The sequence below is a fragment of the Danio aesculapii genome, chromosome 21 (genome assembly GCF_903798145.1).
Source record: "Danio aesculapii chromosome 21, fDanAes4.1, whole genome shotgun sequence".
NCBI classification, from domain to species: Eukaryota; Metazoa; Chordata; class Actinopteri; order Cypriniformes; family Danionidae; genus Danio; species Danio aesculapii.
The window spans coordinates 16763590-16775633 of NC_079455.1; the positions used below are offsets into that span (position 1 = coordinate 16763590).

At 35.3% G+C, this 12044-nt stretch overlaps 1 protein-coding gene across 5 annotated transcripts in view; it reads left to right on the forward strand.

Moving 5' to 3' along the window:
• Positions 1 to 12044, forward strand: part of cxxc5a (CXXC finger protein 5a) — a 142376-nt gene that overhangs the window by 88077 nt on the left and 42255 nt on the right. The window contains exon 1 of one of the 5 annotated variants that reach the window (XM_056446775.1): positions 8342 to 8838. The exons of 1 other annotated variant lie outside the window; for it this stretch is intronic. The gene's annotated coding sequence lies outside the window, so the exon portion shown is untranslated. Of the gene's footprint in view, positions 1 to 8341; positions 8839 to 8885; positions 9066 to 12044 lie in introns of those variants that run through there. 3 more of the 5 variants (XM_056446773.1, XM_056446777.1, XM_056446774.1) reach the window with 3 other exon arrangements.

The window sequence follows — 12044 nt, forward strand, 5'->3', positions numbered from 1 at the left end:
GGTTGCAACTGGAAAGGCAGCCGCTGTGTAAAAACATATGCTGGATAAGTTGGCGGATTCCTGATGAATAAAGGGACTGAGCTGAAGGAAATTGAATGAATGAATGAAGTTCTTTTTAATGATGATGAAGATTTTTTTCAAATATTTCTGTGTAACTATGCAATTTATAATAGAATTTAAGAGTTGTTTACACAACACCACTTTCAACTAAAAACATAATAATATTGTGAAACATTAATAGAATTTTACATGACTGCTTTCTATTTTAACATATTTAAAAATTTATTTTCTTCCTGTGGATTTTCTGCATCATTACTCCAGTCCACAGAAATCATATGCTAATTTGGTGATTAAAATATGCAGGTTGTTTTGAGTGCATGAATATGCAAAATTTGGGGGAATGCAAGCTTTTGAAAACAATACTGTTATAGTTTTGTGTTATTAGTAACATGATTTTAAGAAATCATTGACATTATGTATTCAGTCTAAATACATTCATAATTACTGGTCAATTGGTGCTTTTTAAAACATTATCAGTTGGGTTTACGGAAGGTAGTCGGTGTGGGGATCAGTTTGTTTTATTTTGACTCGAATAAAAGCAGTTTTATATAAAAAAAAAAAAAACATTTTAGGGTCAAAATTATTAGCCCCTTAAAGCTGTATTTCTTTTCGATAGTCTACAGAACAAACCATTGTTATACAATAACTTGCCTAATTACCTTAACCTGCTTAGTTAACCTAATTAACCTAGTTAAGGCTTTAAATGTCACTTTGAGCTGTATAGAAGTGTCTTGAAAATAGTCATATATTATTTACTGTCATCATGGCAAAGATAAAATAAATCAGTTATTAGAGATGAGTTATTAAAACTAGTATGTTTAGAAATGTGTTAAAAAATCTTCTCTTCTTTAAACAGAAATTGGGGGGAAAATAAACAGTGGGGCTAATAATTTAGGGGGGCTAATAATTCTGCCTTCAACTGTAAATGTATATACTTTGTAAATGTTGGGGTATAAGAATTTTTTAGAAACAAGTCAGAATTTCAATAAAATATCTTCTTCTGCCTCTTCAGTGCAACAGAGTATAATGTTTCTTTTAAAATATTCCATTACAAAGGAATAAAAATTCACAATTTATTCATTAATCACTGTTAAACATGCATTTACAAATACATCACAAATAGATGACAAAACTTCAGTCGTTAGCTTTTAGCTTTCGCTATTTGTAGTTTTTCTATTTCGATTTGGTAGCGTTTAGTAGGCCTACTTAAGCAGCCACATCTAGTGGATATTTTAGAATCATAAGAAATGAAAGTCCCTGTCAGACTTTATTTTAATTCTCACTAGCCTATAACAAACGCTTATTAATAGTAATGACAATGTAGCTGGGTTTAGGTACTGGGTAGGATTAGAGAGATAGAATCAGATCAAACTTCACAAGCTTTATAATAAACACCTAAAAATAAGCCTTGTGGTAAATAGTGAGAAATTGGTAATTAAACTAAAGTGTTAGCAAAATTCATTTGGATATAATAACATCCCCACCAAAAGGCTGCATTCGGGAGTTTACACGCGTCTATAATAACACAATTGTCACCATAATCATCGCAACCGCCAAAACCGGACCGCCGGATGATATTTTTGCGCCCATCCCCCTCTCCCCTGAACCTGGTTCTGGAGGACTTGAGAGTTGGCGGCGCCCAGGCACAGAGAGCGGTCAGGCACTTCGACATGGAAGTGATTTTCAAAAGCGAAAGGAGGACGAACGGATTGACGTCTGCTTAATGTAAGATACGGTGAGGCCAGGCACTTTGCCAGAGCCATAGAGACACTCAGGGGATTACGGAGCAATGCGTGTCCAATTTATTCACGCCAGCCCGTCAGTGAGGGACTGGATGCGTCCATTGTGCGCTTATCTCTCTGACGAAACCCGTGCGTGTCTGCCCACGACCACGAAAATATGTCAGCGGTGAAACAAAAGCTAATTGTCAAACTTAGACAACCCGTGTAACGCAGCACAAACCTGGATTAGAAAACAGTGGCCTCTGTACGTGCTAGATATTTTTTCTCCGTGGACAGAGAAGAATCTGTTTGGTTTATGTGCTGCTTTTTTGACAGCTAATGATAAGAAGGGATTCGCATGCCAAAACTTTTTGCTTGGCAACAGCTAAGTGAGAGGTTTAATGTTAATAATTTGGTTAATGGCATACAGGCAGACGGCGAAGGCGCAGTGGGTAGCACGAGCGCCTCACAGCTAGAAGGTTGCTGGTTCGAGCCTTAGCTAGGTCAGTTGGCATTTCTATGTGGAGTTTGCATGTTCTCCACGTGTGCGTTTCCTCCAGGTGCTCTGGTTCCCCCACAAGTTCAAATGCATGTGGTATAGGTAAATTGTGTGTAGTGTATGGATGTTTCCCAGTGATGGGTTGCAGCTGGAAGGGCATCTGCTGTGTAAAACATATGCTAGATAAGTTGGTGGTTCATTCCGCTGTGGTGACCCATGATTAATAAAGTGACTAAGAAAAGAAGATTAATGAATGAACGTGAAAAAACGTTTTGTTTTTTTTAAAGATGTATTGGGGGGGTTATATGCCCTTTATTCATTGATTTTCTTTTCGGCTTAGTCCCTTTATTAATCTGGGGTCGCCACAGCGGAATGAACCGCCAACTTATCCAGCAAATGTTTTATGCAGCGGATGCCCTTCCAGCTGCAAGAGTATGCCCTTTAAATAGTTTGCTCTGATCTCTATCTTAAATAAATTTTACTAATTAAATAATTAATGTAAAGATACATTTGACCACGCCTATAATGGTTCATACCATTGTGAATGCATGTTTGCTGCAAAAATATTAATTCAGCGGCAAATCTGCACCAACAGAGAGCTTAAGTGTTCACAAAAAGATGTTTCTAAAATAGGTGTTTGTACTGTAGGTGTCCATAAAACTTTATAGTATAGTTTGCATTTAAACACTTACTCGCATGGAAGTTAAACAGTAAAATAAAAAAAAATATGTGCAGTCTTTCATGCTCATCCATTAAGGTGCAGGAATGCAAACCTGTGACCATTTATTTAATATCACAAATGTCATTGAGAACCACTCAATATCCCTCAAAACACTAAAACAACTAAAGTTTGATTAATAAATTATATGTAATTGAATTAAATAGAAAACTTTGGTTCACTGATGCATATTACCCTGCATACAGGCAAGTTATAAAACTGCTGTGTCAGTTTTTTATACTGTTAACACAGATCTATTCACCTGTCAGATATGTAGCCACCGTGGACTCATTAGTGAGCTTTCATTTTTGTTCTTTCTTTTTTTTTGGCAAAAGAGATTTACCAAAGAGTTTTTATTGGGGGCGTTACCATGGCATCACCACAGTTGCTATGGCATTACCAAAGTGTTACTATAACAAGATGTTTTGAAAGTTACTGACAGACCTTGGCTTTTCCTCTCAATCGCTACAAGAAATGTAGTGTTATAGATCAGTGTGTTTTTAAGTGTTAATATGCATGCATTTGCTTCATTACACTGAAATAACATATACTGAGAAAAAAGCCTTTGATTTGATATAAAAGTGCATCGTACCACATGCAAATTTGTCAATGGATCCACATGAATGAATGTAATGCTGGATAATAATATATTACATACAGTATATGGATGATGCAAACATTTAATAGGATACTTGTAATTGTGTTATAATACTCATTTATTGGATTACACTTTTTATTTATTATATTACATGATTTATAGCTGTAAAATATGTCTAGCAAATTCAGTGGCATTCACTAATTATAGATTCTGAAATATAGATTAAAAAAATTGTAAACCTGGCTTTGGCTGTAAAATGATTTTAATGTTGCTATTTCATTTATATGTTTAATGTTACTATTTCATTTAATTTATGAGCTAAAAAGACATTTGTGTGATGGTCACATGCCATTCAGGTAAACCAATAAAATAAAAATAAATAAAATATATTTATTATGGTGTTAAATAAGAATAATTTTACCGTACATTATAATAGATCAATTTGCAGGGTGTTTATTATGTGATAATATGCAGTTGCTGCATTACACTGAAATAACATATATTGGCAGAAAAGCCTTTGATTTGATGTAAAAGTGCATCGTACCACATGCAAACTTTGTCAATGGATCCACATGAATGAATGCTACTCATGAATAATGCTGGATAATAAATTATTCCATGTGTGGATGATGCAAACATTCAGTATGCTACTTGTAATTACATAATGCTACAACACTCAATATTGGATTACACCTTTTATTTATTATATTTCATGATTTATAGCTGTGAAATATGTCTAGCAAAATCATTGGCATTCACTAATTATAGATTCTGAAAAAAAAAAAAAAAAAAATATATATATATATATATATATTGTGATGATTGGTTCACTTCATGTTGTTGTTAAAAAAGAAGTATATTTTCATTCTCATTCTGTTTTTAGATCAGCAGGACAAATGAAACCATGAAATCTATCTGATAAACAAGTAATCTTAAATTAATCAAAAAGGAGCCAGATTACATTACCCAAATGTATGGTCTTGTGTTACTAATCTGTTTCAATGTGTAATTTGTAATCACTCTACAGTTCTAAGTAATCTGTACATGCAGCAATGTCAACAAGTATACAACAACTTTGTAAAACTGGGATCCAAAATCTAATTTATTCCTTAAAAATGTGTATATATATATATATATATATATATATATATATATATATATATATATATATATATATTTTTTTTTTTTTTTTTTTTTTTTTTTTATGTATTTATTTTGTAATGGACACAAATGTGTAAGATTTTGCAGTGTAAGTCAGGAGTTCTCAAAAGCCAGAGATTCCACAAAACAATGTTAGGGCCCTATAATTTATGTGTTGCAGAATAAACAAACAAATAAACAAAAAAAAAAACAAAAGTACACACTTAAGCTATTAAAGTATGATATTATATGTAGATATTAAAACCGACAGAAATTGCCAATCCATAAACATTTTACTGCAGAAACCTGCTAAATAAGATATAGTTTAACTTTTAATAAGTGACAAAAATATATTGCAATTGTCTTATATTTTTAATAAAATAATAACAATATTAGTTATTTATTTTTTATAATATTATTAGCAGTTAAATATTTTTTAAAATCACAAATAATTAAAATAAGCTCCAATCTGAGAGTCATGGTAGTATTTTTTTTTTTTTTACTTTAGAGCTCTTATCAGGGCACCAATCAAATTTGTGTTGGCCTATAAGTGAACTTATTTGACAGTAGATGTTCTTCTATTAAGCAAAGTATTCTGTGAAACATCAGGTTGAACAAGTTGTTGATATCATTAAAGCAAACGATATATTAAATTTAAAAAAGAAATCTGAAATTCATATTAGTTTTTCAATTCAAATTATCACACCAATTATAATATGCTAATATTATCATTTATGACAGATAAAGTATTAATTTAGAAATGGAAGTGGTCCTAAGAGTTTTGGGCTCCACTCTATTTATACTAAAGTATTGGCACGCTTGCTAGTATTAACCCATAACTGCAGCCAAACCACACAGCGGCGTTTCGTTTGGCTCACTTTGGCAGCAGGGGAAAAACAATATCCTTTTAATGCTGATGAATATGATAAAATATCCTTGCGTCAGGAGTAAAGTGTCTTTGATGCGCCTTCCATGAAATTACGGTTTAGTAAAGGCGCTATTTGTGTGAGAGAGCCGAGTATTAGTAGCGCATCCCCTCCCCATTCTCTCTCTCTCCCTCTCTCTCTTTCTCTCTCTCTCTCTCTTTCTCTCGCACGCGCGTTATTTTCCAGCTCGGAGCCTCAAACCCGCGCGGCTCGATCGATTCGCATTGATTGTCCCTGACGAGCTGCTCCACTTTCTAGCCAATGTCAGCCCGTCTGCGATCGGGAAGGAGAGAAATGAAGGAAAATCTCTGCCGCCCTGGCGGTGTCATTTCCACACACTTCGGTTGGCCGCCTGCCAGCAGACAGGACATTCAAAAGAAGCGGACTGGACTGAGAGAAAGAGGAGCCGAGCGACCACAGCTGACCCCTGTTTACCACAGCAGACCAATACAGTTCACAGCGGCACAACGAGCGCTCTGCGTCACTGAGGCTTTCACAAAAACAACACTTAACATTTCACATTTATGGGGCAGGGATAAATAATAATGTCCGAGTTTATTAACATACTGTTTGTAGAAACGTAATGGTAGTAGCCTATATTCTACTGATCATTAAAAAGATTTTTTTGCTACTTGTTCAAACTATTTATTTAAAATGAGCTTAAACAACACAATTCTGAGGATTTTTTGTGAATCTAAATTTTTTTATGTTCAACTTCAATTTGTATTAAATTTAATATGTTAACTTAATCAATTTCCCACCACTGGTTTGCAGCTGAAAGGGCACCCGCTGTGTAAAACATATGCTGGATAACTTAACGGTTCACTCCGCTGTGGTGACCCCTGATGAATAAAGGGACTAAGTTGAAGGAAAATGAATGAATGAATGAATGAACTTAATTGATTGTGTTGGGACAACATGAATGAATTGTGTGGAACTCTGTATTTTTACAGTGATTTTGGTTTCGTGGCTACACTTAATACATAAAAACTTGAATCCCTTTATACAAAATCATTCAGCAGTAAATAAACAATAACAAGTTATAATTAAAAAGGGTAAGGTGTAAGCATGAAGTAAACTTTATTAATATAAATTTGGTCTATTTACCATAAACAAGATTTTAAAGAATTATTTTCCTAATAAAATATAACTAATAAGCCTCAACAGCGTAGTAAAACTGAATGACCTTGACAGTCATTGAAGGTTTAAGGTGGTATTTATACAACACAATGTTATAAAAATGTATACATTTTGGCTGTCCATGTATAAAACAGCATTTTGGAGGTCTGAGAATGCATAATTGGAAATTTGAAAAAAAAAAAAAATGTTATTAAGTCTTGACTACTTACTTAAACTACACTGTAAAAAAAATCGGCAGTTAGGGTGCCGGAAAAAAACCCGTCAAATAACGGCCATTAAATTACCGACATTTACCGTAAAATAACGGACTTTAAATTACCGAGATTTCCTTAAATTTATATTTCTGGTAAATGTCTGTATTTTACTGTCTGTTATTTTACGGTAAATGTCTGTAATTTAATGGCCGTTATTTTTACGTGTTTTTTTTTTTTTTAAGTAAAAATAACTATTTTTTTTCAACAGTGTACAAAAATTGACTATTAAATAGTGAGATAAAGTGCATAAAAAGCATGTTCAGTCTTCACTTCATGGATGCATGGATACTAGATAACAGTCCGCTTGTTAAGTGTGACGTCACATGAAACGGCTTCCGGGTCCAAACACTCAATCAAACTGTATGGGGAGACTCAACAAATGGGGATAATAAACGTTTACAAAGTGATGTAATACTTTCGAAAATCACAATCGCAATATATACAGGCATGCCTAATATCCAATGGCCAGTGATTAATATTTTAAAAATGATTAAATTATTGATGTCTGTGATGCAGGAAATCCAGAGACTGTTGTGTGCACAATGATTTTATATAAAATTCACTTTAATGTGTGATAGGACTAAAACGTGGTCATAAACTAATTTTTTCTTGCGGCTTGGACCTGGAAATAGTATTTCATGTCATGACTTAACATGCGGATGGTCTACAGGATCACATGTGCGCAGATGCATAGTGTTTATTTACAAAGTGTTAATTAGTTATTAATTAGGCCCATTTTCTAAAAGAAATTATATTCAAAGTTTATATTGGGCTACTTAATGATATCACCCAACTTACTATTATTGCAATCATAAAGCGGAATCAACTGTGATGGATTAACCTGTTATTTATTTCTAAAATGTATTTTTAATACTCACAGATCATTAATTAACCACCACTGATATAGGTAAAAAGCACCCCATAAAATATTGCCAGCAGCTGGAATGCATTTGGTGATTTATTGACACCAAATCTAACTTCATAAAATGTATATTTTTATAATATTATTTGCATAACAAAGTTTCTAAAAGTGCAAGACATTATGCACTTTTAATATTTTATTATATCATATTAATTTATTCCGTCGAGCAATACAAAAAAACAGCTCAAAATGAAAACAAATAGTAGGATTACAAAGTCATGCAGTCACCACGTGCATCCTTCTGACATTGTTTGATGGTAAATATGAATGTGTTGAAGGGAAGTTCAGTCTTAAAGCGGTATGACGACATATCAACTTTTGCTCCTGGAGAAAAAAAATCACAGGCTGCTCAGCGCACAGGGAAACAGAAGCGACACAGATCTCCTTCCGTCACATTAACCCGCAAATCATTCACAAAGCACGTGCACATCGAGAAACACCCTTTAGTTTAAGGTCCGACATTTAAAACGTCGCCGAAAAGAAGCTCCGCGTAAACGCCAAATGTCTTTGTTTATCTGTGTATTTTCTCCGCCTCAGCGTCGCCGAAAGTCCAGTTCGGTTTTTACGTGAAGCTCCAAAAATCTATGAAATGTGTTTGCATGTTCTTCTGGATGTAGAGGTGGGATTGCGAGAATCGAAAGGTTGGTGAGCCCACACGCTCAGCTTCCCAGAAAGTACGTTTAGCAATAATTCACCATTCTCTTCCTCACGCGCTCGGCTCGGTCGAAGGCTCCATGATTTCTGGAAGTGGAGAATAAGCTTTTTCTCCCTTCTTTTTGCCATCAATCTCAACGACAGGCTTGGAGAAGGGGCGCTCGGACAGTGGAAGCCCTCCCCTCCGCTCGGATCTGCCTTGGTAGGTGCGAATAAAAAAAGGGGCCAGTGTTTGCAAATATGCAGATACATGGAAAGGGGGGAATCATACTTTGTTGAAGTCTGCTCAAAGTTGGGATGTCATCTTCCTAACGATCTCGGTGGCTGGGAGAACGGGAGAATGATTGTGCCGTACATTGTCAGCCGTGCTGCTGCAGACCGTTCACTGGCACCGCAGAGACCCAGGTTTCAGATCACTGAGTCTAGACAAAAGGTATTTCTGTGCTGCTTTAATGTCAAATTAAATAAGGATCCGACTCGTAATTTAGCGACCGCGCAATATTGGCTCGTTCTCGCAGATCTCTGCTTTATTTTCCTATGGAAACGCGCTCGCGCTTCCCAGGAAGTAATATCGTTTTGACTCTGTACAATGCGATTTAATCAATTGACAGAATATACAAATCGTAAACGTATTTAAATGCTTTGGTGGGCTGTGCAAACTTAACACTCTCCTGGATAATTTGCTAGTAAAATTATGATGCCGATGACGTTTATGATAGTTGCTCCTCCAGCATGTAACGACAGGTGGTATTGTAGTTGATGATGCGTTATGTTATAGACGCGGAACTTTTGCTCTTCCAGCAGCTGCACACCTGTGCGTTACTAAAACGCTGTGCTCGTGAATATTGCTGTATGTCGTTAAATAGAGGGTGTCTTGAACGCATTTGCAGTTTGATGTTTAGTCGCTCGTGATTTGAGGTGATTTGTGCAACTCGTTGCGGTGGGATTAGGCAAAAATGTGCGCTTCATTGTTCGCTGAGAGGATATTATCAGGCTGATGTCGCCGCGGAGAGCGCGCGGGGATTTACTGCTGCAGTCCGCGGCCGACAGCGCGCGGCGCTCATGCACGCACTGTTTGTGTGATTGCCAGTCATTAACTTTCACTATGACGCAAAGAGTTGGAGAAGTTTTCGAGCGCATTTAACTTTGAGCTATGAAAATGCACACAGCGACGCTCGGCAAAGTCCACATCTGGCTAGGAAAACATGAATTATTATCAGCGTCCGCTGGATCTCGTGCGCGAGAGTGTTCGTGTGTGGCGTTTGCGTGTGAGAGCGTGCATGCGTGAGAATGTGTGTGTGTGAAGCAGTGTGAGGAAGAAAGACAGCGGCAGGGGGAGATAGATAGGTGTGTGTGTGTGTGCGTGCGTGTGTGCGTGTCTTGAGGGAGATGTTACGTTGGACTCCGCATTACCTGAATTACTCGATATCTGCCTGCGTGACGTTTCCAAGTAACCTCACAGTGATTTTTTTCCCTCCTCTCAGAAGCTTCAGCAGTCCGGTTTAGTGGCATGGTTTATCCATTAGGTTGCATTATTTTTGTTTTGGAATTATTATGATAATTTTAAACAAAGTGTACTGTTATGGATTGATTAATTCTATTGTGATTTAACGAATTATTTAACATGTTTTGTAAATATAAATTAAAAATGAATAATTACTTATTAAATAATTTTAAGTCACATATAAACATACACAAACACAGGGTCTAAAATCAACTTTCATAATTGCTGAAATCTAGTAAAAACGTGTTGGTGAGTTAAAACATTACTCATAGCTGGCCAGTTACTTTATTCTAAAAATTGTAAAGAATCATTATAATATGATATAATTTAGCGTCTGAACTTGAATTCTTCAGCATTATTATAAAATTGTAAAGTATTATTATAATGCCTTCCCCGATAGCACACATATACGCCACAAAGACCTTTTATTGGTGTTTGTGTTTACATATGGGACACAATGGATTTGCTTAGCATTTGCTCATTTTCAATTAGTCTATGAGATGCTAATTAGACTTATAGACTATGTCGTTAGTAAATGATTTTAAATGATCATAAAATGTTTATTAGATCTTTGTACACAGCAGATATTCCTGATGAAATGTTCTTTACATACACTTTGCAGACATATGTGTGCTATCTGGGCTAGAACACAATTTGGATTAGCTGCTAAACTTTAGCATGATTATCAGTTTGCAGAAACTTCTGTCATCGATTTAGAATGTGATTTGGTTTAGCCACTAAAAACATAAGCATAATTACATCACAAAGACTTCGAACAAAATGAAAACAATATGGCTATAGCTATCAAACTTTAATGTGATTTTCGTATCACAAAAATTTGTATAATGGCAACTTTAGCATGCTTTAGCCTAAACTTTATTGTGAAATCACAAAGACTGGACATATATATATATAATGTAATGTGATGTGCAGCACTGTGATTTTCATACAGTTTCATGGCCACCAAAAATATATAAATCATCAGCCATTAACAAATGTTACACATAATTTATATAGCTTAAAATGTAAAACTCCTTCCTCACTGCAAGACTTTCCCTATTGTTATTCAATAGTGGAAGGACCAATTAGCCGCGTGTTTGTCCCTAGGGAAGAGTCACGAGCTCTCTCAGCAAACAGCTTCACATGACATATTACCATTAGAGGCCTTGCAAACTTAAATATGCATAAATGAATACATTTTGTCAGTTAACATAAATGTTTAAATAGTCTGCTCTGAAGACATATCCAATGTTTCTTCCAATTAATAAGCTGAGATATCATTTTCATAACATGTACCAATATAAAACAACGTAGTGTGAGTGTCAACATATGCAAAGGCACAACGTGACCATCACTAATTGCTGAATTTGTCAGATGGAAATTAGAGAAGGAACAATGATTGCGATTTAAAGATTTTAAGGATTTACAGGAAGGCAAAGTTTAATATTTCCAAACCATCCTCTCCAATGGCTGTTTGGGTGTAATTAGCCATTACTAGACTTCCTTCCTTTTAATGTAGCGATATCAGTCATAAAAATCTCCAGACACATCTTTATGTAGCTATTATCTTGTGCTTTAGTACATTAATGATTCTGCTGAATATATGGGTAGCCGATATCAGAGACACACTGCTTTATACTTTTTGACACTCATTATCCAGTTAATAAATGCTGACCAAATCAGATTAACTTTACACCTTGCCTTTGGCATTTTAATATTTTAACAGCCATTACCCTCACATAAATTAGCCATGCTTTTAATAAAACCCCAAAACACATGTTTATTGCAGATGAATTATGGTAACCACACATTAACCATGGTTGTGCTACACTAACTACAGCTTAAACATGGTATTTGTAGCAAAACTGTGGTTATAAAAATGGTAACCAAAAAAAAAACCCTATAAAA